This window comes from Dendropsophus ebraccatus, unplaced genomic scaffold, assembly GCF_027789765.1.
Source record: "Dendropsophus ebraccatus isolate aDenEbr1 unplaced genomic scaffold, aDenEbr1.pat pat_scaffold_1158_ctg1, whole genome shotgun sequence".
Classification (NCBI taxonomy): domain Eukaryota; kingdom Metazoa; phylum Chordata; class Amphibia; order Anura; family Hylidae; genus Dendropsophus; species Dendropsophus ebraccatus.
In genome coordinates, this window is record NW_027208575.1 from 1,939 (window position 1) to 25,735 (window position 23,797).

Here is a 23,797-nt window from a genome sequence, read left to right on the forward strand (position 1 = left end):
CAGCTGGTGGCTGGAGAACTGAAGAAGCCAGACTGCTGCCTGTGATCTGGACAGATTGGATATATACATATCTGTTCTGTCAGTTTCCCTTTACCATTATTGGCTGTATAAATCCCTGTTTACACAGGGAGATGTGCAGCCGATAAAGAAATATTTAAAGCAGATTCTAAACAGATGATCAGCTGATAACCAGGCAATCAGTCTTCGGCTGATTGCTGTTACTTTTACACGGGCCAATTATTGCCGCAGGAGCGTTTCTAGAGACACCCCAGCCAATATCAGCCCGTGTAAAAGGCCATTAAATTTTGTCATGATTGGTTAAAAGGGTTATCCAGCACTACAAAAACATGACCACTTTCCCCCTACCCTTGTCTCCAGGTCAGGTGTGGTTTGCAATTAAGCTCAATTTACTTCAATGGAACTGAGTTTCAAACCCCCACCCAATCTGGAGACAAGAGTGGAGGAAAAGTGGCCATGTTTTTGTAGCACTGGATAACCCCTTTAAGTATGCTCACAAGACTTCCAAATGGCTAGAGGTAGAGATGGGCAAATCTACAGTAGGAACTAAGGTAATCGCTTCAATTCCTATCAGGATTCAGCTCATCAGGCTGCAGGCTTTAAAGTCTGCGACACTCTGTGCCGCTCCTCCCCAGGTGCTGGGAAAAGATGGATCCAGTCCTGGGGAACTTCTCCCAGTTTCTCAGGATTGGATCCATCTTTTCCCAGCACCCAGGGAGGAGCGGCACAGAGCAGACCAGACTTAAAAGCCCACAGCCTGATGAGCTGAATCCTATAAGCAACAATGGGAAATGGCTCTCGCTGTGTACACATTGCATCCATACAGCAAAATAAAGGAGATCTACCTTACCTGTGTGTTCTGCGTCCTGTGCTTGCATCCAGACACCTCTTATTTCTCACTTCACAACATGACAGTGTCAGTAGGGTCCTCACCAACAACCTTTATATGGATCAGAGAGAAAATACATCAATATAATAATATAGTGTCGTATTATAAAGGGATTATGTGGGGACAAGGAATATTATCTCTAAGTCATGTGCGAGAAAATTAGTGGCGTGTGTAATGGTCTGTAATGGCGTCATTACAGAGATCCCTAATAGAGCGAAGCTGCAGCCAGTTCTCTCATCATGACAGCAGAGCAGTTGTGTCCTCAGCCGCTTCAGTCAGTGTAGGAAACATCCAAAACAACTATCAGAACTTTTACCATGATGACTACCGCCCCCTGCAAGATACAGGACCCCAGTGGACAATGGGTCGTTACTAATGGTAAAATGTATGTATGTGTGTTCTAACCTACATCCTCACTCTGTAGGGACACCAGTGCTGTAGTCCCTGTCAGCAAAAAGATATCGCCCACAAAAAGCGGGGAACTTTAGGCTTTGTTCACATATAATATTTCTGCCAGTCTTTTTTCAACCGAAACCAGGAGAGGAACTGACAGAGCAAAATTATAATGGTAAGATTGCCTAGTTTCTGTGTTTTCAACCCACTCCTGGCTTTGTTTAAAAAAAAAAAATAAAATCTGACCAAAAGCCTGATGGAATACTATATGTGAACATAACCTTAAAGTGAGCAGGTTAGACAGGTGAAAGAGATGCATAGCTTCTGTGTATAAAGCACAAAGGGGCATTATTGGTGTGAGAGCACAAAAGACACAAAATACTGTATGTGAGGCATCCAGTGGCAAATTATAATGTGGGTGGTTTGAGCGGCCTCCTGGGGGCCCACAACTGTCCAAACCACCCACATTAAGGGATGGAAAAAAATAAGTAAAATTCACTTCTAAGACAGTCCCCTGTCACTGCAGCTCTCCCAGCATACTGTCCTCTTCTGTCCTGCAGCACAGGCAGTATCTATTGCGGACACTGGTCACTGACACGCCGATCGTTCCGTGTAAACAGTCGTCGCGCGATAGTCCGGCCGCTCGCCGCCCGCAGCCCCGCCCGCCGCCCGGCCCCCTGCTGGCAGCCCGGCCCCCCGCTCATCCCCAGCCCCCTGCTCGATCGCCACCCCCCACCGCCGCTCTGATAGCCACCCCCGCCGCTGCTCCGATCACCACCCCCGCCGCCCCGATCGCCACCCCCTCCGCCCCTGCTCCGATCGCCGCCGCTGCTCCGATCGCCCCCACCGCAAAGAACATACGTTACCTGCTCTGCGCAGCAGGTCTTCCGACATCCTCGGCTCTCCTCTTCAGCACATTAATTGGATGAAGAGATGAGCCGGGAATTTCAAACGGCTCCCCTTCAGCCAATCAGTGCTGAAGAGGAGCACTGATTGGTTGAAGAGGAGCCATTTGAAATTCCCGGCTCATCTCTTCAGCCAATCAATGCGCTGAAGAGGGGAGCCGGGGATGTCGGAAGACCTGCTGAGCGGAGCAGGTAACGTATGTTCTTGGCGGGGGCGGTGGGGGCGATCGAGCGGTGTCGGGGGGGGGGGGCGCGACCGGAGCGGCGGCCGGGGGGCGATTGGAGCGGCGGCCGAGGTGGCGATCGGGGCGGCGCAGGGGGCTGCGGTTGAGCGGGGGGGCGGGCTGCGGGCGGGCCCTTTTACACAGAAAGATTATCTGACAGATTATCTGCCAAAGATTTGAAGCCAAAGCCAGGAATGGATTTGAAAAGAGGCGAAATCTCAGGCTTTCTTGTATGACCTGATCTCTGTTTATAGTCTGTTCCTGGTTTTGGCTTCAAATCTTTGGCAGATAATCTGTCAGATAATCTTTCTGTGTAAAAGGGCCCTTAGGGTCCATTTACAAGGAAAGATTATCTGGCAGATTATCTGCAAAGATTTGAAGCCAAAGCCAGGAATGGATTCGAAAAGGGGAGAAATCTCAGGTTTTCCTTTATGACCTGATCTCTGTTCAAAGTCCGTTCCTGGCTTTGGCTTCAAATCTTTTGCAGATAATCTGTCAGATAATCTTTCTGTGTAAATGGACCCTAACACATGCTACCTGTGCCAGAAGAGAACAAGGGAGAGCAGAGCCAGGAGACTCTTGGCGATGGGGGAACATATGGGAGGCAAGGTTTTGTTTTTTTTGTGCACTCACTGGCCCCGTGGGGTTGGGGATCACACTGGGGGCCATCTACTAAAGGGGGGGGGGGGGACTGGGGTCATCTACTGACTGGGGGCCATCTATCAGGCGGACTACACTTGGGGCTATATACTGATGGGGGACTTCAATAGGGGCCTCATACTGACTGGGGTCCATCTAGTAAAGAGGGACTACACTTGGGGCTATATACTGATGGAGGGACTACAGTGAGGGAATGTTCCTCTGCATTGAGGGACCCAGGGTGCATTTAATTCATCACTGAGTATAGGCCCTGCGGTATTATAGGTGTATTTACTAAAAAATAGAGGGCAGTTGTGTTTCCACATTGACTGCTTGCTAGAGATCTAGGTAGGGGCTAGCGACGCCAGTGATCGATGCTGCAAAGGCCATCCCCAGACTACTGGTGCACGTGCAGCTGTACTGAACAGGACTGGATGCGAGGACAGGAACTATAGCATTACTGTTTGAGACTGAACATGACAAGTCATGGGGTAATTATATTTTTCTGATGATTTATATATACAAATACAGATGATAAATGGTTTACTAATTAAAAATAAAACAACCTGCATAGTGAAAACTTACCAGTAGAATGGCGCCATATAACAAACTATAATTCTCTCATCCACCTTCAGATAATAAAGATATTGTATTCTGATGCTTTCAAATACGAGTTATTTGATGTAAAATTTCTTAATACTGGAAAGATTTGGTGCCATAAGTCTCTACAGTGTTACAGTCATGGCCAAAGTTTTGAGAATAATACAAATATTAATTTTTACAAAGTCTACTGCTTTAGTTTTTAAAATGGCAATTTGCATTGACTCCAGAATGTTATAAAGAATAATCAGCTTAACAGCAATTACTTGCAAAGTCCAATATTTGCCTAGAAAATGAACTTTATCCCCCAAAACACATTTCAACAATCATTGCAGCCCTGCCTTAAAAGGACCAGCTAACATCGTTTCAGTGATTGCTCCATTAACACAGGTGTGGGTGTTGATGAGTACAGGGCTGGAGATCAATCTGTCATGATTAAGTAAGAATGACACCACTAGACACTTTAAAAGGAGGCTGGTGCTTGGCATCATTGTTTCTCTTCTGTTAATCATGGTTATCTCTAAAGAAACACATGCAGTCATCATTGCGCTGCACAAAAATGGCCCTAACAAGCAAGAGTATGGCAGCTAGAAAGATTGCACCTCAGTCAACAATCTATTGCATCATCAAGAACTTCAAGGAGAGAGGTTACATTGTTGCTAAAAAGGCTCCAAGGCTCCCAAGAAAGACCAGCAAGCGCCAGGACCGTCTCTTAAAATTGTTTCAGCTGCCGGATCGGGCTACCAGCAGCGCAAAGCTTGCTCAGGAATGGCAGTAGGCAGGTGTGAGTGCATCTGCACGCACGGTGAGGCGGAGACTCTTGGAGCAAGGCCAGGTCTCAAGGAGGGCAGCAAAGAAGCCACTTCTCTCCAGAAAAAAACATCAGGGACAGACTGATATTCTGCAAAAGGTACAGGGAGTGGACTGCTGAGGACTGGGGTAAAGTCATTTTCTCTAATGAATCCCCTTTTCTATTGTTTAGGACATCTGACAAACAGCTTATTCGTAGAAGACGAGGTGAGCGCTACCACCAGTCTTGTCTCATTCCAACTGTAAAGCATCCTGAAACCATTCATGTGTGGGGTTGCTTCTCAGCAAAGGGAATCAGCTCTCTCACAGTCTTGCCTAAAAACACAGCCATGAATAAAGAATGGTACCAGAATGTCCTCCAAGAGCAACTTCTCCCAATTGTCCAAGAGCAGTTTGGCAATCAACAATGCCTTTTCCAGCATGATGGAGCACCTTGCCATAAAGCAAAAGGTGATAACTAAATGGCTCAGGGAACAAAACATAGAGATTTTCGGTCCATGGCCTGGAAACTCCCCAGATCTTAATCCCATTGAGAACTTGTGGTCAATCATCAAGAGACAGGTGGACAAACAAAAACCAAACAAATTCTGACAAAATGCAAGCATTGATTGTGCAAGAATTTACTGCTATCAGTCAGGATTTGGTCCAGAAGTTGATTGAGAGCATGCCAGGGAGAATTGCAGAGGTCCTGAAGAAGAAGGGTAAACACTGCAAATATTGACTTGCTGCATTAACTCATTCTAACTGTCAATATAAGCTTTTGTTACTCATAATATGATTGCAATTATATTTCTGTATGTGATAAAAACATCTGACAAATACACATAAAAACCAGAGGGCAGCAGATCATGTGAAAATATAATATTTGTGTGATTCTCAAAACTTTTGGCCATGACGGTATGTGTTCCACAAATTACTGTAATGGCATGTTTCATTTCATTGTGAGCCCTAATAGGGACATGGATCAATGTCGTGGGCACTAGTACACTTGGAAGTAACCTTTCACAACCCTTACATTTGGGCCCGCGGAGCGGGAATCAGGGTACAATTGTGATATGGTAATTAAATGGTTATTCCAGGACTAGAATATCCTTAGCATGGACCACAGATCAGCTCTAAAGTTTTAGTAGCCACTGTGCCTGGTATTACAGTTCAGGTCAATGGGACTGAGCTACAATATCAGGCACAGCCACTACTGAAACTACAGCCTTAAGTATACCGCCTCATGGTGAGAATTGGACCACTAATAACGCGAAATTGATGGCCTATCATAGGGAAAATATCCATATAAAGCTTGGAACATGGAAACACAGTGTCTGAATTAGTAGTTTGGTTATGCTTACATGTCCCAGCTTACAGGTAAAATAATACAGCGTACAGGTATAATTAAAGAGTAAAGAAAGATGGCAGCACCCTCCCTCACATATATGTTTATTCACCAAACCTTATGGCATACAAGCAAGTAAAATTGTACGATAAAAAAACTGCCATTATGGATTCGGATATGCTTCATACACAGAGGAGGTCATTTAAAAGGAAAGTCTTAAATAAGTCCCCAGGTGTAAACCTTAATAATTCAAGCGCAACACATCCTCCTCACCTTGCTGCACCTGGGACTTTTTTTTTTTTTGTTATAATGGAAGTCAATGTAAAAACAGATCCAAACGTATTGCACAAAATGACATCCGTTTTTCATCAGTTATTCTTCATAAAACATATCCGTTATCCCAGCCTAAGCTGTACCACTCAGAATGTACCCTGAACTATTGGGATACACAGCCTGTGATGTAATTTATCTCTATAAAATGAAGCTAGTTCAATGCAAGAGTACATGTGCACTGCAAAATAGAAACTATTGGGGATAAACCTCTGTGATGTATTTTAGCTCTATGAAAGGTATATAGTTGAATGTAAGACTTTGTAATTGTCTTTATGTTTAAATAGCACATTTACATTGGCCAATAAGTTAACAACATTGTTAACACATGTATCACCAAAGCTTACTGGAAAATACAGTTAGCCCATGGGGTGGTAAGGCACAGAGTCCACTCCGGGTCTAGGTTCAGGGAAATCACCATCCCGCTAGGCCTTCTAGTCAGGGGCGTAGCTAATGTCTCCTGGGCCCTGGTGCGAGAGGCCAACTTGGGCCCCCCCCCCCCCTCCTTTCACGACCCCCCCCATCCCCCCCCCCTCCTTTCACGACCAAATGATGCTATTGTTGTGTGTGTGTGTGTGTGTGTGTGTATTATATATATATATATACACAGTGGTGCCTTGGATTATGAGCATAATTCGTTCCAGGACCGTGCTTGTAATCCAAATCCACTCTTAAACCAAAGCAAATTTTCCTATAAGAAATCATGTAAATGCAGACAATTGGTTCCACACCCCAAATATATTTATTATTCTGTACTGTACAGTAATGGAGAGGATGGGAAACACAAGGGCTGACAGAGACTGCAGGGAGCAGGAAGGAATGAGCAGGGCAGATGTGGGCACATACATGCAGCACTCTCTGTCCGGGGAGAGAGGGGTTACAGCTATGGAGAGATTACCCCCCCCCCCCCACAGTCCTGTCCCCTGATGTAAGCCCCAGCCTGAAGGGGATCTGCTATGATTTTGAAGGTGTTTAGAGTACAGTGCTGTAGACCCCGCTATGCAGGCCATGCCCCTTCTCCACTCGCGCTCCCACCCAATACAGGAAGTTCTTAAACCAAAGCAATGCTCTTAAACCAAGTCACAATTTTGAAAAACTGTGAGCTCTTAAACCAAAACGCTCTTAAACGAAGTTACTCTTAAACCAAGGTACCACTGTATATATATATATATATATATATATATATATATATATATATATGTATATATATATATACACACACACACACCAAGACAGATATTACCTATTACCGCCATACTGTTACCGACCAAATCCTGTATACTGAGACCAATATTACCAGTAATACCAGTATATAGGGAGGAAACATTACCGCCACAACCACAACCACTACCATCACCACCATATTGTTACTGACCAAATCCAGTATACTAAATCACCTCATCCAGTCATATAGAGGTGGCCCCAGCTCTACACAGGCTCTATACACCATATACATTACTGTGCAGTTATATCAGGTGACTCACAGGAGACGTCTTTCTGATCGGAGTTCTTTCCTTTTCATTATCTTCTCCATCTGCCCTGGGCCGTTATGAGAACTTCTCCGAGCCACGAATCCACAGAATCTGCCAGACAGACATATTAGGCTCCACACTCTGACACCATCCTCATCTCTCTACACACTGCACATCTGTACTGTCTCCTTTACACCCTCATTTAGTGGGTAGCCCTGACTCTATGTGACCTCCTAATATATGCCCCCCTCTGTGTATTCCCTCTCCCCCTATGTTGCCCCCCCAAATAGATGGCCCCCTCTACCCCCTCCCTTATAGATGGCCCCCTCTACCCCCTCCCTTATAGATGGCCCCCTCTACCCCCTCCCTTATAGATGGCCCCCTCTCCCCCCACCCTCCCTTATGAATGGCCCCCTCTCCCCCACCCTCCCTTATGAATGGCCCCCTCTCCCCCCACCCTCCCTTATAGATGGCCCCCTCTCCCCTCACCCTCCCTTATAGATGGTCCCCTCTCCCCCCCACCCTCCCTTATGAATGGCCCCCTCTCCCCCCCACCCTCCCTTATGAATGGCCCCCTCTCCCCCCACCCTCCCTTATAGATGGCCCCCTCTCCCCCCACCCTCCCTTATAGATGGTCCCCTTCCCCCCCCTCCCTTATAGATGGTCCCCTTTCCCCCCCTCCCTTATAGATGGTCCCCTTTCCCCCCCTCCCTTATAGATGGTCCCCTTTCCCCCCCTCCCTTATAGATGGTCCCCTTCCCCCCCCCCCCTCCCTTACAGATGGTCCCCTTTCCCCCCCTCCCTTATAGATGGTCCCCTTTCCCCCCCTCCCTTATAGATTGTCCCCTTTCCCCCCCTCCCTTATAGATGGTCCCCTTTCCCCCCTCCCTTATAGATGGTCCCCTTTCCCCCCCTCCCTTATAGATGGTCCCCTTTCCCCCCCTCCCTTATAGATGGTCCCCTTTCCCCCCCTCCTTATAGATGGTCCCTCTTCCCCCCCCCCCTCCCTTATAGATGGTCCCTTTCCCCCCCTCCCTTATAGATGGTCCCCTTTCCCCCCCCTCCCTTATAGATGGTCCCTTTCCCCCCTCCCTTATAGATGGTCCCCTTTCCCCCCTCCCTTATAGATGGTCCCCTTTCCCCCCCTCCCTTATAGATGGTCCCCTTTCCCCCCCTCCCTTATAGATGGTCCCCTTTCCCCCCCCCTCCCTTATAGATGGTCCCCTTTCCCCCCCCTCCCTTATAGATGGTCCCCTTTCCCCCCCTCCCTTATAGATGGCCCCCTCCTTTCCCCCCACCCTCATAGATGGCCCCCTCTTTCCCCCCACCCTCATAGATGCCCCCCTCCTTTCCCCCCACCCTCATAGATGGCCCCCTCCTTTCCCCCCACCCTCATAGATGGCCCCCTCCTTTCCCCCCACCCTCATAGATGGCCCCCTCCTTTCCCCCACCCTCATAGATGGCCCCCTCCTTTCCCCCCACCCTCATAGATGGCCCCCTCTTTCCCCCCACCCTCATAGATGCCCCCCTCCTTTCCCCCCACCCGTACAGGCTGATAAAAAAAAACAAAACTTAACTCACCTGACATCGCGCTCCCACGTTGATCCTCACTCCTTCGCCTTCGGTCTGTCCCCGGCTGCTGCGCGGCTGCCGGGGGTGTCGCGTCTTATCCCCGGCAGCGCGCGCATCCCAGAACTCCCTGCGCGCCGGAAACCGGAAGTCAGGGCCCAAGGCGCGCAGGGAGTTCTGGGATGCGCGCGCTGCCGGGGGTAAGACGCGACACCTCCGGCAGCCGCGCAGCAGCCGTGGGAAAGACGGAGCCAGTCTCTTGTGACCGCAAGCAAAACAATGCTTGCGGTCACAAGAGTGATTGATCGGGGGGCCCCGCGGGCCCCCCTTGTGGCGGGCCCGGTCGCGGCGGCGACCCCCGCGACCACGGTGGCTACGCCACTGCTTCTAGTAGTGGTGGAGTCCAAAGTGTCTCAGCATCACAGGGGAGCCCTTTCTAATAGAGACAATGTCCTCCGCCCGTTTCCATAACATTGAGGGGCCACTCAAAGGAAAGGGAAAGTCGAGCCGAAGCTGCAGACGGTTGTCTCCAATTTTTATTCCACTGCGGATACGGAATGTGGCCCCTTTAACCCCCCCGCCGGGAGCATACATTACCTGCTCGAAGCCGCGGCTGTGTGTTAGGCTCCCTCACACGCAGCCATGACGCTGAGCAGGTAATGTATGCTGCAGGCCAGGGGCTGCTAGAGGCGGGATGCGGGGGATTAAAGGACCAGATCACATACTAGCAGCAGAATTAAAATTCAGCTGCAGGTATGTGACACCCTCAACTTCACTGTACCTGGATTCACAGTGGATTTCGCTGCAAACTCGCAGCGTGAAATCCTCTGCAAATCCAGTAGGTGTAAAGCTACCCTAAAGCAGGTCCTTAACAGACGATCAGCTGATAACCAGGCAATTGATCGGTCTTCGGCTGATTGCTGTCACTTTTTACACAGGTCGATTATCGCTGCAGGAGTGTTTCTAGCGACACTCCAGACAATATCAGCCTGTGTAAAAGGGCTATTAAGTTTTGTTGTGATTTGTTAATTATGCTCACATGACTTTCAAATGGCTAGAGGTAGAGATGGGCAAATCTACAGCAGGAAGGAAGCTAATTGCTTCATGACCCGGGTAAGGCAGATTACGGGGTAGAAGAACAAACCCCCATACCCAGCGTTACCTCACTTTAACAGTTCCCTTTTTGCCCACCCCTACCCCAATAACGGACACCACACTGAGTAACATTGGAAAATGCTGGCCACAGCAGCCTCTTTATTAAGTAGAAAACATAAATAACTGTAAACATTATATATATATAACTTTCAATTGCACTTTGTAAACGTAGCCACAAAAATGGGGAGGTAACGGATAGCCCAACCAAGCAGTACAAGTGTAATCTATAGAACCCCCAGTCGCACCGCGCCGGCTCAGGGATGGCAAATATGCCATGTACTGCTATCCACCTGGTTCCTATGGAACCTCAGAATAACCGCTTAAGCGGTAACCACCTGCACCAAATCCCAAACCGAACTGCAGATAACAAAACAGGGGTTTCCCATCACTTTAAATGGGCCCCTGAAGCCAACTCACTCAGGGCCATCCGTGACCACCCCTCCGCGGGCTGCCGCGACGATTATCAGGAGCGAGCCCCGCACCACCGGCCAGGCACAAACAATAGGGCGGGCGGGCGGGCTGTCTCTGGTCCGGACGCTGCAGACTAAGGTAACTCCTCCCCCCCAACCTATTTCTACCCCCCCAGCCATGGCCCTCCCCCACGCTCCTAACACTACCCCTATTGGTCCGTTCCTACACCCTGCACTTTTGACCGGCTGCTGCCCCCTCACTATAGCAACCCTGCTCGCCGTCAGCTTCCCTAGTTAACCCCTTCCTACCCACCCTGTCATGTACGGGCTGCACTATGCTGCGCCCGTTTCGCCCTCCCTTGACCCGGGTAAGGCAGATTACGGGGTAGAAGAACAAACCCCCATACCCAGCGTTACCTCACTTTAACAGTTCCCTTTTTGCCCACCCCTACCCCAATAACGGACACCACACTGAGTAACATTGGAAAATGCTGGCCACAGCAGCCTCTTTATTAAGTAGAAAACATAAATAACTGTAAACATTATATATATATAACTTTCAATTGCACTTTGTAAACGTAGCCACAAAAATGGGGAGGTAACGGATAGCCCAACCAAGCAGTACAAGTGTAATCTATAGAACCCCCAGTCGCACCGCGCCGGCTCAGGGATGGCAAATATGCCATGTACTGCTATCCACCTGGTTCCTATGGAACCTCAGAATAACCGCTTAAGCGGTAACCACCTGCACCAAATCCCAAACCGAACTGCAGATAACAAAACAGGGGTTTCCCATCACTTTAAATGGGCCCCTGAAGCCAACTCACTCAGGGCCATCCGTGACCACCCCTCCGCCACCGCGAGCAAGCCCGACTCCTTGGGGTTGCGAGTCCCTCCAAACCCTCAACGCCGCCTCAATGCCATCCTGGAGATTAGACGACCAGAGGTCCATGCCAACCTCGTTGAGGTGAACACCATCCCCGTCCATAAATCCCCACTTAGGGACCTCAAAGTCCCTGTGCCGGACTACAATTCCCCCATTGCGCGCCACGAAGCGGGAGACTTCCTTATTTACCCGTCCCCTAGCACTATTGAGGCGATCCACGGACCGGGCTTGGCGCCACTCAAAACGCGCCGCCATCTCGGACCATACTACGATGATGCCCGGGAACAGGGACCACAGCCGAAGCAGATCAAATTTGATGTCTCGTATGAGGTCTCTGGAGGAACGGGCACCCAAGTCGTTCCCTCCAACATGCAATGTTAAAATATCAGGGGCGCGATCTAACCGGGCATAAAAATGAATTTCTGGTAGAACCCCCCGCCACAACATCCCCCCGATACCGATCCATCGAATGTGCGCCTCGCTTCGTGGGAAGCCTAACTGCCGGCCCTCGGGTCGAATGTCAGCGCGCCGGGCCCCACGACGCACATATGAGTGACCGAGTATCCACACCAAGCAGGCACCATCTAAAAAACAAAACACACAACACGAATACAAGTATGGGGAAGAAAGAACACAAAGCTATCACAGCAAATCCTGACGAACATACGAACGGAACCGTGAAGATTCCCACCGCCCAATTCGCCGAACCACACACTCATCCAGACCACATCTGACTGCCTCTGTCGCCGCTCCAATCCGGAAGGAATGGGAGGCGAACTCACGGGACGGTAAGGCCAGCCGCTCCAGACCCTGTCGGAATACTGCAATAAATTGAAAACGTGACAGAGCCCTGCCGTCCTGATGGACGAGCAAGGAGCCGCCCCGCCCCCGGGGCCGCAACCCCAAGTAATCACCCACGCAACGGACTGGGCAGGCGGGGGAGCCGTCAACCGGGTAAAGTACCACCGTCTTACCTCTCCCAGCCTGGTCAGTCTTGGAGCGGCGAAGCAAGCAGGACACCCGATCACACGCCCAGGAAACACCCGCACACAACATACCATCATCCGACAGACACGACCGGCTGATCAGCTCGCCAATTCTAAATGCCCCAAACAAGGCTAAAGAAAAAGCGGCCCGAAACAACGCACTCTCAAAACCATTCGTACACAAGCCATCCAACACGCCCAGGAGACTCACCAAAATACTAAAAGACACCGGTCGTCTAACATCCCGCGACATTCTAGATTTTTTGTACCCGGCAACCGCTTGCCGCACCACAAAGTCCCTTGTCACATCATGCGTTCCCAGCAAACGAAACCAATAAGACAGACCTGAAAGCTTTCGAACCAAACCGGAGACCGAAAATCCCTTCACTAAAAGCATCTCCCACAAACATCAACAAAAGCGGCACAAGATCCCCACTCAGACCATCCGATCCCACCGTACTGCAAAAACGCAACCATTCTTGCCATGCCGACACACGACCCTTCCATGTAGACCTGCCAACCGCACGTTCAATCAGACAGAAGGCGTTCCTGAGACTATGCTCCACAGGCAATCCGGGCAGGTCCTCCCTTGCTGATCCGCTCCCGGGGCCAACTCGCGGAAACGATCCCACTGTGAACGAGAAAGCGAATCAGCAATGGAGTTCTGAACACCCGGCAGGTGACGAGCAGAAAGCCACGCATTCAACTCAAGCCCACGCAAAACCAAATGGCGCAATAAGTTAACAACGGGCGGAGAGGAGGCAGACAAGCTATTAACCGCCTGGACTACCGAGAGGTTATCGCAGCAAAAACGAACCTTCCTGCTGCGAAACCGGGATCCCCACACCTCCACTGCTGCCACAATCGGGAACAGTTCAAGCAAAGTCAGGTTCCGACTGAAGCCACACTCACGCCAAACCTCAGGCCACTCTCCTGCAAACCATTCTCCCGCGAAGTAAGCACCAAAACCGACGGAACCTGACGCGTCCGTAAACAGCTCCATATCCACATTGTCCACCCAATCATCCATCCACATCGAACGGCCATTATAGCGCTCCAAAAACTCAGACCACACTTGCAGATCAGCGCGATGACTAGCTGTTAACCGGATGAAATGAAGGGGGGAACGGACGCCCGCCGTCGCGGAGGCCAAGCGGCGGCAAAATATGCGCCCCATCGGCATGATGCGGCAGGCAAAATTAAATTTGCCCAACAATGACTGAAGCTGGCGCAAGCGCACTTTGCGCAAACCCAAAAAATAGCCCACTACCGTTCTTAAGTCCCTCAGCTTATCCTGGGGTAGGCGGCATTCCATTGCAACCGAGTCAATCTCGATGCCCAAAAAACGAACAACTGTCGCCGGGGCCCTCGGTTTTGTCCGGTGCCAATGGAATGCCGAATCTAGCCGCCACACGTTCGACTGTATGTAGCAGAACAGAACACACAGTAGACCCTGCCGGGCCGACGCACAAGAAATCGTCCAAGTAATGCAAGACGGCCTGCAAACCCGACTCCTCGCGTACGACCCACTCGACAAAAGTGCTAAAGGCCTCGAAGTAAGCACAAGAGATCGAGCACCCCATTGGTAGACAACAATCCACATAATACTGCCCCTCCCACATACAGCCCAACAAGTGAAAACACTCCGGATGCACCGGTAACAACCTGAAAGCCGCCTCAATGTCCGTTTTGGCCATTAGTGACCCCGGTCCGCACCGCCGCACCCAGGCAACCGCCCGATCAAATGAGACATATGAAACGGAACAAGTGTCGTGATCAATACCGTCATTGACCGACCCCCCAGAGGGGTAGGACAAGTGATGGATCAGCCGGAACTTGTTGGGCTCTTTTTTGGGGACCAAGCCTAAAGGAGAAACCCGCAGGTGAGGCCACGGCGGATCCACAAATGGGCCCGCCATACGCCCCAGGGCTACCTCCTTTGCCAGTTTTTCACTCACCAGGTCGGGCCGAACCCTGGCCGACTTCAGGTTTGGTGGGCGGAAAATTGGTGCTCCAGGAGAGAAAGGGATCCGGAAGCCAAACTGAAAACCTTCACGCAAGAGTAGGGCCGCCGACCGGTCGGGGTACCTACTTAGATGAGGCAGCATCGCCTCGATATTCACTGGCGTCCGACCCCTTTCGTGAAGCCTCAGTGGGCCGCCCCTTTGGTCTCTTGAAACAGCGGGACTGGGGGTGATTACCCCCGCAGATACTGCATTCATGTTTGAATTTACAGTCTGCGTTGAAGCGGCAGCGACCCTCGTTGAACTGCCAGCAGCACCCTGGGCGCTGAGAGACCGAGTTCCCGGCCGAAGTGGCCGATCCCCCGGTCCCCCCAACGAAACGGCTGGGACGGCGCGCGTGCCGCCGCCATGAGCCGCATCCATAAAGCAATATCTTTATGGTCCCAGCGCAGCGACGGCCGAACAGCTTTTCGTTGCCGAAACTGCTCGTCGTATCTCAGCCAGGCTGTACCCCCATAGACTCGATAGGCTTCGCCTATCGAATCCATGTAGCAAAACAGAGCCGAGCAATTCTGAGGGGCCCTTTCCCCAACAACACTGGCGAGGATGGCGAAAGCCTGCAACCAATTGGAGAACGTGCGGGGTATCAAACGATACCGGCGCTTCTCCTCCTCCTCCTTTTTGCTTTCGTCAGCCTTGCCCTTGTCGATGTTAAACTTCTCCAGTGGGAGAAGGGAGAATATTTCTACATATTCATCGCGCCAGATTTTTTCGCGGGACTTCTTGCTTTAGGTGCGCCCCCAAGGGGCCATCAAAGCAAACGTATACTTCACCCCTGGCCGAATCATCCAGCCGGAGTGAAGCATCCGCCCCCGTAGTTGAAACCGCGGGCGCCGCCGAAACCGCCGAACCCGGTACCGCACTACCCCCGAGCCACGCGGAAGCCGGTGTCGCTTGACCCGACACCGCCTGCCCCGAAGCCGCCTGTGCCACAGGACCTGGCTGCGTACTAGCCAACACCTGCGCCCTAGGCACCGCTTGCGTGCCAGGAACTGCTTGCGCGCCAGACACTGCTTGCACGCCAGGAACCGCCTGCGCACCAGACACCGCTTGCGCACCAGGAACCGCTTGCGCGCCAGACACCGCTTGCACGCCAGGAACCACTTGCGCGCCAGACACCGCTTGCGCACCAGACACCACATTCGCGCCAACAACGACCGGCACGCCAGGAGCACTCCCCCCAGGTACTAGCAAGTTAGCTTGAGGGTTAGCATTCTGCACAAATTCACGCATGCTCGCCAAAAACTGAACCACCGCTTCGCTCACACCCGGAAACAGACCCCCACTCACTCCCCCCTGACCTCCTAACACACCACTGCCACTCATTCCAGACACAGCTGAAGACAAGACAGAAGACACGGACATAGGGAGAGACTCACCAGGCTGACTCTGGACAGGAGCCGGAACAGCCGCGACCGTGGAATCCAGCAGCGGGACGGTACTGGGCGAAACTTCGCCTTCTTCCAGGCTCTCTGAGCCACTTCCACCGGATTCGGGCCCCACGACAACCCCGACGTCAAGGGCGCCAGGAGAGGCAGATCGCCGCCCCTGCGCCTGCACATTTGGGCGGACGCTGACAGGAGAGCGGGCTGTGGGAGGTCGCACTTGTTCTGCACGGGCTGCAGATCTGTGGGCCCCCCCTCGTGCAGGCACTGTTGGTAGGGGCGGAATATTAACCCCCCGGCTGTCAGGAACAGGCACAGGGAAGGTGGGATCACGTGACCGGGCTAAGCCCCGCCTCCCCTGCCTGTGCTGCTTCTGGGAGCCAGTCTCCCTGCGTCTCACATGCCGGACTGCCCCCTGCTGGCGCTGCTGTGAGGGGCCAGCCGCAACTGCTCCAGGTGGTGATGCCGGCACAGAGGAGGAGGAGGGAGCAGGGTGAGCCCCCCCCCGCCGGCCGGAAGCCCGTCGTGCTGAGGGATTCCTCCCAGCCTCCCTCCTGGGCCCAGGAGCTGCAGGCTGGTCAGAGGGGGCTTGAGGGTCCTGTAGAGGGCTCCCTACACGGCGGGAGCGGCGGGGCACATCAGGACTGAGCCGCTCCGGCGGGCGCCGGCGGCGTGCGGGCGGTCGGCCCCCCCCGGTACCCGGACCTACCCCCGCCTCCTGAATGGCTTGTGTGAGCTGCTCCTGCAGCCAGGCAGCCCCATGTCGTGCCGCAGCATCCCTCAGGGATGCTTGGAATGAAGTTTCTGCGCCGGATGGACGTGACATTCTGCTCCCTGTCTCTGGTCCGGACGCTGCAGACTAAGGTAACTCCTCCCCCCCAACCTATTTCTACCCCCCCAGCCATGGCCCTCCCCCACGCTCCTAACACTACCCCTATTGGTCCGTTCCTACACCCTGCACTTTTGACCGGCTGCTGCCCCCTCACTATAGCAACCCTGCTCGCCGTCAGCTTCCCTAGTTAACCCCTTCCTACCCACCCTGTCATGTACGGGCTGCACTATGCTGCGCCCGTTTCGCCCTCCCTTTCCTATCAGGATTCTGCTCATGAAGCTGCAGACCTTGAAGTCTGCTCCGCTCTGTGCCGCTCCTCCCCAGGTGCTGGGAAAAGATGGATCCAGTCCTAGGAAACTTCTCCCAGTTTCCCAGGACTGGATCCATCTTTTCCCAGCACCCGGGGAGGAGCAGCACAGAGCGGAGCAGACTCCAAAGCCCGCAGCCTGATGAGCTGAATCCTGATAGGAATGAAGCGATTGCTTCGTTCCTACTGTAGATTCGCTCATCTCTAACTATAGCGCTACACTACTGAACTGATATAGTTTAGGCTACTCAGTGTCCATATTATTTGTCTGTTGACCATGAAAACCAACACCCATTGAAACTAATTGAGATCAATGGGAAACGGCTCTCACTGCACACAGGACATCCATGCAGCAAATAAAGGAGATCTCCCTTACCTGTGTGTTCTGCGTCCTGTGCTTGCATCCAGACACCTCTTATTTCTCACTCCACAACATGACAGCGGTTAGTAGGGTCCTCACCAACCACCTTTATATGAATCAGAAAGAAAATACATCAATATAATAATATAGTGTCGTATTATAAAGGGATTATGTGGGGACAAGGAATATTATCTCTAAGTCATGTGAGAGTTTCTGCACAGAAAATTAGTGGTGTGTGTAACCCCAGCAGGAGAGGCAGGAGAGCCGACCTGATTCAGCACCGCTGCATCCCGCTTACATGAATGGCGTCATTACAGAGACCCCTAATAGAGCGAAGCTGCAGCCAGTTCTCTCATCATGACAGCAGAGCAGTTGTGTCCTCAGCCGCATCACAGTCAGTGTAGGAAACATCCAAAACAAATATCAGCACTTTTACCATGATGACTACCGCCCCCTGCAGGATACAGGACCCCAGTGACAATGGGTCGTTACTAATGGTAAAATGTATACATACCATAGTCTGGCTCTCAGGCTCCATGATATCTTGTTTCAAGCTGCTCTACGTCGGTGCTGCTTTGCTGTGTTGCTAACAACTGCCTAGCAACCACAGTGCAGCTTATAGTGCTCCAGCAGTGAAAGCTGCCCTGTGATTGGCTGCCTATAGCAACAAATCACAGTGCAGCTTATAGTGCTCCAGCAGTGAAAGCTGCCCTGTGATTGGCTGCCTATAGCAGCCAATAACAGTGCAGCTTAGAGAGCTCTAGCAGTAAACACTGGCCTATGATTGGGCACCATTTATCTCCATTACTTCTAGTATATGCTTATAGGCCCTGTAATTTCAGGTCCTGTCAGTTTGTATGGTATCTATTATAGACAAGGAAACCATGCAGTGTTCTAACCTACATGTATCCTCACACTGCAGGGACACCAGTGCTGTAGCCCCTGTCAGCAAAAAGATATCGCCCTCAGATTAGTCCAGCAATGGTTACACAGGTATTAAACGGCATGATTTTCGGGGAAAGCATGCGCCGACCTGTCAGCTCAGTGCTCGCTGCCTGTGCTATTACACACACAGAGCAGGCGGAGAGCAGCGGGAGGAGCTTCCTGAATGATCTTTAGGTCATTGGGGCTGCCCATTGAAGTCAGTGGCGGTGTGCTGCCCCGGTTCTTATTACAAAGGGCGACACACAGCAGAGCGTCACTGACATAATCATGATTTTTCAGCATGTTGAAAGACCAGCACGATGTCGGCTGATCGTTTCAACATGCGCTATCACAGTAAACAACTAGATTTGCATTTCCAGGGAAATACATAGTGCTTGAAAAGAGCTCCCCTTTAACAGTGACTTCTCTTTAAGGCCCCCTTCACACGTCCGGAAAATCTGTCCGGATTTCCTATCAGGAAATCCGGACGGATTTCCGGACTCATAGACTAACATTAGACACGGACACCCTTCCGGATTTTTCCGGAAGGGTGTCCGTTTCCGGAAAATAGGACCGGATTTTTTAGATCCTGTCCTATTTTCGTCCGGAAATCCGGCACGGACGCCCCCATAGAAGTCTATGGGAGCGCCGGAATCACGGGCCATTTTCCTGATGTATATCAGGAAAGTGCCCGCGATTCCGGACTGGTAGAGAGCCAGCCCCGGCCGCCGTCCGATCACCCGCACACCCCCATCCCCCCCCGCACCGCAACCGCACACTCTGGCCGGCCAGAGTGCGGTGCAGATCCCCCCTCCCCCCCCCCCCCGCCGCCGCCGCCGCCTAACCCCCAGTACCCGCTAGCCCCCGACAACCACCCCCGCGCCCCCATACCCGCCGCCGCCGCCGCTTACCACCGGAACACCGCCCCCCCCCCCCCCCCCCCCCGGGAACTCACCACCGGGCCCGCCCGCCGGATGCTCCACACCTCCGACCGCCGCCGCTGCCCGGACCTCAGCACTGCACTCTGACCCGGACCCCAACCTCACGGCCCCGACAGAGCAGGATCCGGGACAGGTGAGATTACCCCTTAGGACTACTACTCCCACCATGCTCTGCTGGCAGGCCATGATGGGAGTTGTAGTTCTGCAGCCTGTGGCCATCCAGGTTGCAGAAGTACAACTCCCATCATGGCTCTGCTGGCAGGCCATGATGGGAGTTGTAGTTCTGCAGCCTGTGGCCATCCAGGTTGCAGAAGTACAACTCCCATCATGGCTCTGCTGGCAGGCCATGATGGAGTTGTAGTTCTGCAGCCTGTGGCCATCCAGGTACACGGGTACCTGTGATTTATGTTGGCATACTAGACAATATTATCTCATCAGGAAATCCTGAAGGTTTTTCCTGATGGTTTCCTGATGGTAAAAACGGATTACTGTCAGGAAATCCTGATACTATCCTGATGACATTTGAGGTCTCCTGATCAGGATTTCCTGACAGTAAAAACTGACACGGACGTGTGAATGGGGCCTAAGAGAAACTTTAAACCCTTGATACTCTCCCTTTAAGAGCGACTTTGGTACAGTCCCTTTAAGAGCAACTTTAGTATAGTCCCTTTAAGAGCAACTTTGGTACAGTTGCTTAAGGAGGGACTTTGGTGACAACGCTTTGAATGACCTATATACTGTCCCTTTAAGACCAGCTTAAGTACTCTACCTTTACAAGTGACTTAGGTACCACCCTTTGAAGACCAGCTTAGGTACTGACCCTTTAAGAGCGGCTTGGGTACCGCCCCTTTAAGAGCGATTTGGGTACCATCCCTTTAAGAGCGGCTAGGGTAACGTCCCTTTAAGAGCGGCTCGGGTGCTGTCCCTTTAAGAGCGGCTTGGGTAACGTCCCTTCAAGAGTGACTCATGTAATGCCCCTTAAAGAGGGACTTGGGTACTGTCCCTTTAAGAGCAACTCGGGTACCGTCCCTTTACGAGCGGCTTGGGTACCGTCCCTTTAAGAGCAGCTTGGGTACCGTCCCTTTAAGCGCAGCTTGGGTACCGTCCCCTCAGCTCTGCTATTTTACAGACTGAACTCTGCTACTTATAATGGTAAAGATCATTGCTCGGTTACCATGACAATCTTACTCATGTCAGTGAGACAAATAGGTTAAGGACCTTCCATCTTCTACGTCTTCTATTGGCCAATAGTGGACATGTGACTGTATGAATGTTGTGATACATTGCCTGACAGGACCTTAGAACTTCTATTGGCTGCTATATTTCAGCTATTTACATATGTGCTGTGATCGGCTGTTAGCGTTTACAGTGTGGCCATTATTTCCAATGGGCCATTATTTTCAATGGGAATTTACGGGTCTTTAAATGTAAATTTCTTAAAAATGACAAATCCGATCAAAACCGAAAATAGATAGCACACCTGTGACCACTGAGGGCTTCGAAACGCAGTCTGAACGGAGTCTGTACGCAAAGCGGTGCGGGCTGTATTAATCGCAGAAAAATGGCTGGAAGAAGAAGAATACGGATTACAATAAAATACTAGATTTGCATTTCCAGGGAAATACATAGTGCTTGAGAAGAGCGCCCCTTTACCAGTGACTTCCATTTAACTTTAATCCTGGGTGCCGTCCCTTTAAGAGCGACTTGGGTTCCATCCCTTTAAGAGCAACTTGGCTCCCGTCCCTTTAAGAGCGACATGGGTCCCTTTAGGAGCGACCTGGGTCACTTTAAGAGCGACGTGGGTCCCTTCGCTCTTGAAGGGACCCAGGTCACTCTTAACGGAACCCAGGTCGCTCTTGAAGGGACCCAGGTCACTCTTAACGGAACCCAGGTCGCTCTTAAAGGGACCCAGGTCGCTCTTAACCCCTTAACGACATCGGGCGTACGTATACGCCCCCGCAGGATGGGCTTTAACGCAAACGGGCGTATACGTACGCCCGATGTTTCCCCGATCGCTGTGTTTTCACACACAGCGGTCGGGGAAGATGGCCTGCTATAATGTATAGCAGGCCATCTCTGCTCGTCGGCACGGGGGGTGATTAACCCCTCCCATGCCGACGATTGCTGCTATATGCTGATCTATACAGATCAGCATATAGCAGCTAAATTCAGCTTTCTGGGTCATCGGTGACCCGGAAAGTAATGGCGATTGGTGCTGTCCGAGATAGCACCAATCGCCATTAGTGTCCCCACTAAAGATGGCCGCGGTGCCATCCCCACGATCGCCGTGATAGGCCGGCCAGTACCGGCCGGCCCATTACGGCGATCATACTGTAAAAAACAGATTTGCCGGGTTCTGCACCCCCCAGCTAGGTAGCTGAGAGGTGCAGAACAGGTGTGTGTGGTGCAAGTGTACCATACTCACCTGATCTGGCCGTCCGGAGCGAAGATCTGCGGTCCGCGCCGTCCTCGCGTCTTCTTCGCGCCGCTTCCGGGTTCGTTCGTCCATCGTTGGAAATCTTCAGAAACACTCGGGTCCTCGTGTTCGGCGGGCCTCGGTAATCTCCGGCAATCTTCTCTCTACTGCCCCCTAGCGGCTGATCAGTGAATATCATTCACTGATCAGTTGCTTTGGGTTAAAAAGATTTTTTTTTTTTTACTTTTTTTGCGCCCTAACGTCGCTGAGTACTGATCAGCATCGCACGTAAGTGCGCCACTGATCAGCAACTCCTCCTTTTTGGCGTAGGAGCGTTTTTTCCCCCTATATCCTACCGCCACTGTCTGCTGATAAACTTATCAGCAGACAGTGCGGCATTTATCAGCGCTCTTTCTTGGCGTAGGGATATTATTTTCTTACTGTCAATAAAACACTACATTACACTACACTACATGAAATAAAGTTTTACAATAAACATTTACATACCCCATATACTAGTCCCCGTATAAAGATGGCCCCCAGGGTGTTTTCGGCGTCGGACGCATATGCTATTATTGCCTCCAACACCGAAACAGCCAGTGAGAATCAATGGGGGGATCCTTCTTTCCTCCATTCATCCTCATCATCATCATCATCATCATCCAGTGACGTGTCTGGGGGTAGCGTAGCGTACGATGCCCCCCAGACACTTCTTTTCCGCCAGTACCGTCCCAATAAGAGATCACGGTATGGCGTGAAATTCTACAAACTTTGTGACAGTACCTCAGGGTACTCTTACAGATTTAGGGTACGTGCACACTGCGGAATGGCGAAGGATAACCCTTTGTGCATTCCGCAGCTCGCACCCACCGGCGGACTGATGCAGGCGCGCGTCTCCACCCGTGTCATAGACTCCATCCTATGCACGGGCGGATTCCAGTTGTCCGTCCAAAGAATGAACACGTTCATTCTTTGGACAGAGGGCGGAATCCGCCCGTGCATAGAATGGAGTGTGACACGAGCGGAGACGCACACCTGCATCAGTCCGCCGGCGGGTGCCAGCTGCGGAATGCACAAAGGGTTATCCTTCGCCATTCCGCAGTGTGCACGTACCATTACAGTGTATGAAGGAAGGGACACCCGAATCCAGCCCCAGATGAACCCACTCCCCCCCTCCCGTCCTCAGAGTTAGTGGGGAGATCGTCCGGGAACTGATCTTTCCACTGCTGGATAAAGGTCACCACCACCTGTACGGGGATAACTTTTATACCAGCACCCCCTCCTCTGGTCTCCTCGCTGCCCGAGCTACTGTAGCTTGCGGCACAATACGAAAATATCAGAAGTAGTAATAAAGCCCTAATTATTTAGCAGCCATGGAGCGGACCCAGCGCTTCTGGATATGAAGGACCCCGTATCGCACCAGGACAACATTTTCCCATTCTGGAAACTACACCCCATAAGGAATCTAACAAGGGGGGCAGCGGGGATATGGCCCCCTGGTGACGGCCACATTTGTGGCGTGAAAATAAAAAAAAAATATTTTCCGCACATGTTCCCCATATGTGCCCATCACCAGTGGGGTCCATATCCTCACTGCACCCCTTGTTGGATTCCTTATGGGGTGTAGTTTCCATAATGGGGTCACTTGTGGGGGGTTTCTACTGTCCTGGCAGCACAGGAGCTTTGTAAATGCGACATGGCCTCCATCCTCCATTCCAGCCTCTAAATGGCGCTCTGTCCCTTTGGTGGCTTGCCCTGTGCCAATATGGCACATTATGTCCACATGTGGGGTATTTTCGTACTCAGGGAAATTACCCTACACGTTTTGTGTTCACTTTCTTTTTTAACCCCTTGTGGAAAAGGAAAAAATCAAGGCTAGACCAACATTTAGTGTAAAAAATGTTTAATTTTTACACTAAATCATTGATCTTGTCTTGATTTTTTCATTTTCACAAGGGGTTAAAAGATAAAAAAAACACAAAATGTGTAGAGCA

General features: G+C 51.4%; 1 long non-coding RNA gene across 1 annotated transcript; it reads right to left on the reverse strand.

Annotated features, from left to right (window-relative positions):
- Positions 1-933: 933 nt before the first annotated feature.
- On the reverse strand, positions 934-18,148 carry LOC138774961 (uncharacterized). Its single transcript, XR_011360445.1, has 3 exons — positions 18,037-18,148; positions 17,538-17,628; positions 934-958 (listed from the first exon to the last, which is right to left on the reverse strand). It is a non-coding gene; the product is annotated as an uncharacterized lncRNA (long non-coding RNA).
- Positions 18,149-23,797: the final 5,649 nt, after the last annotated feature.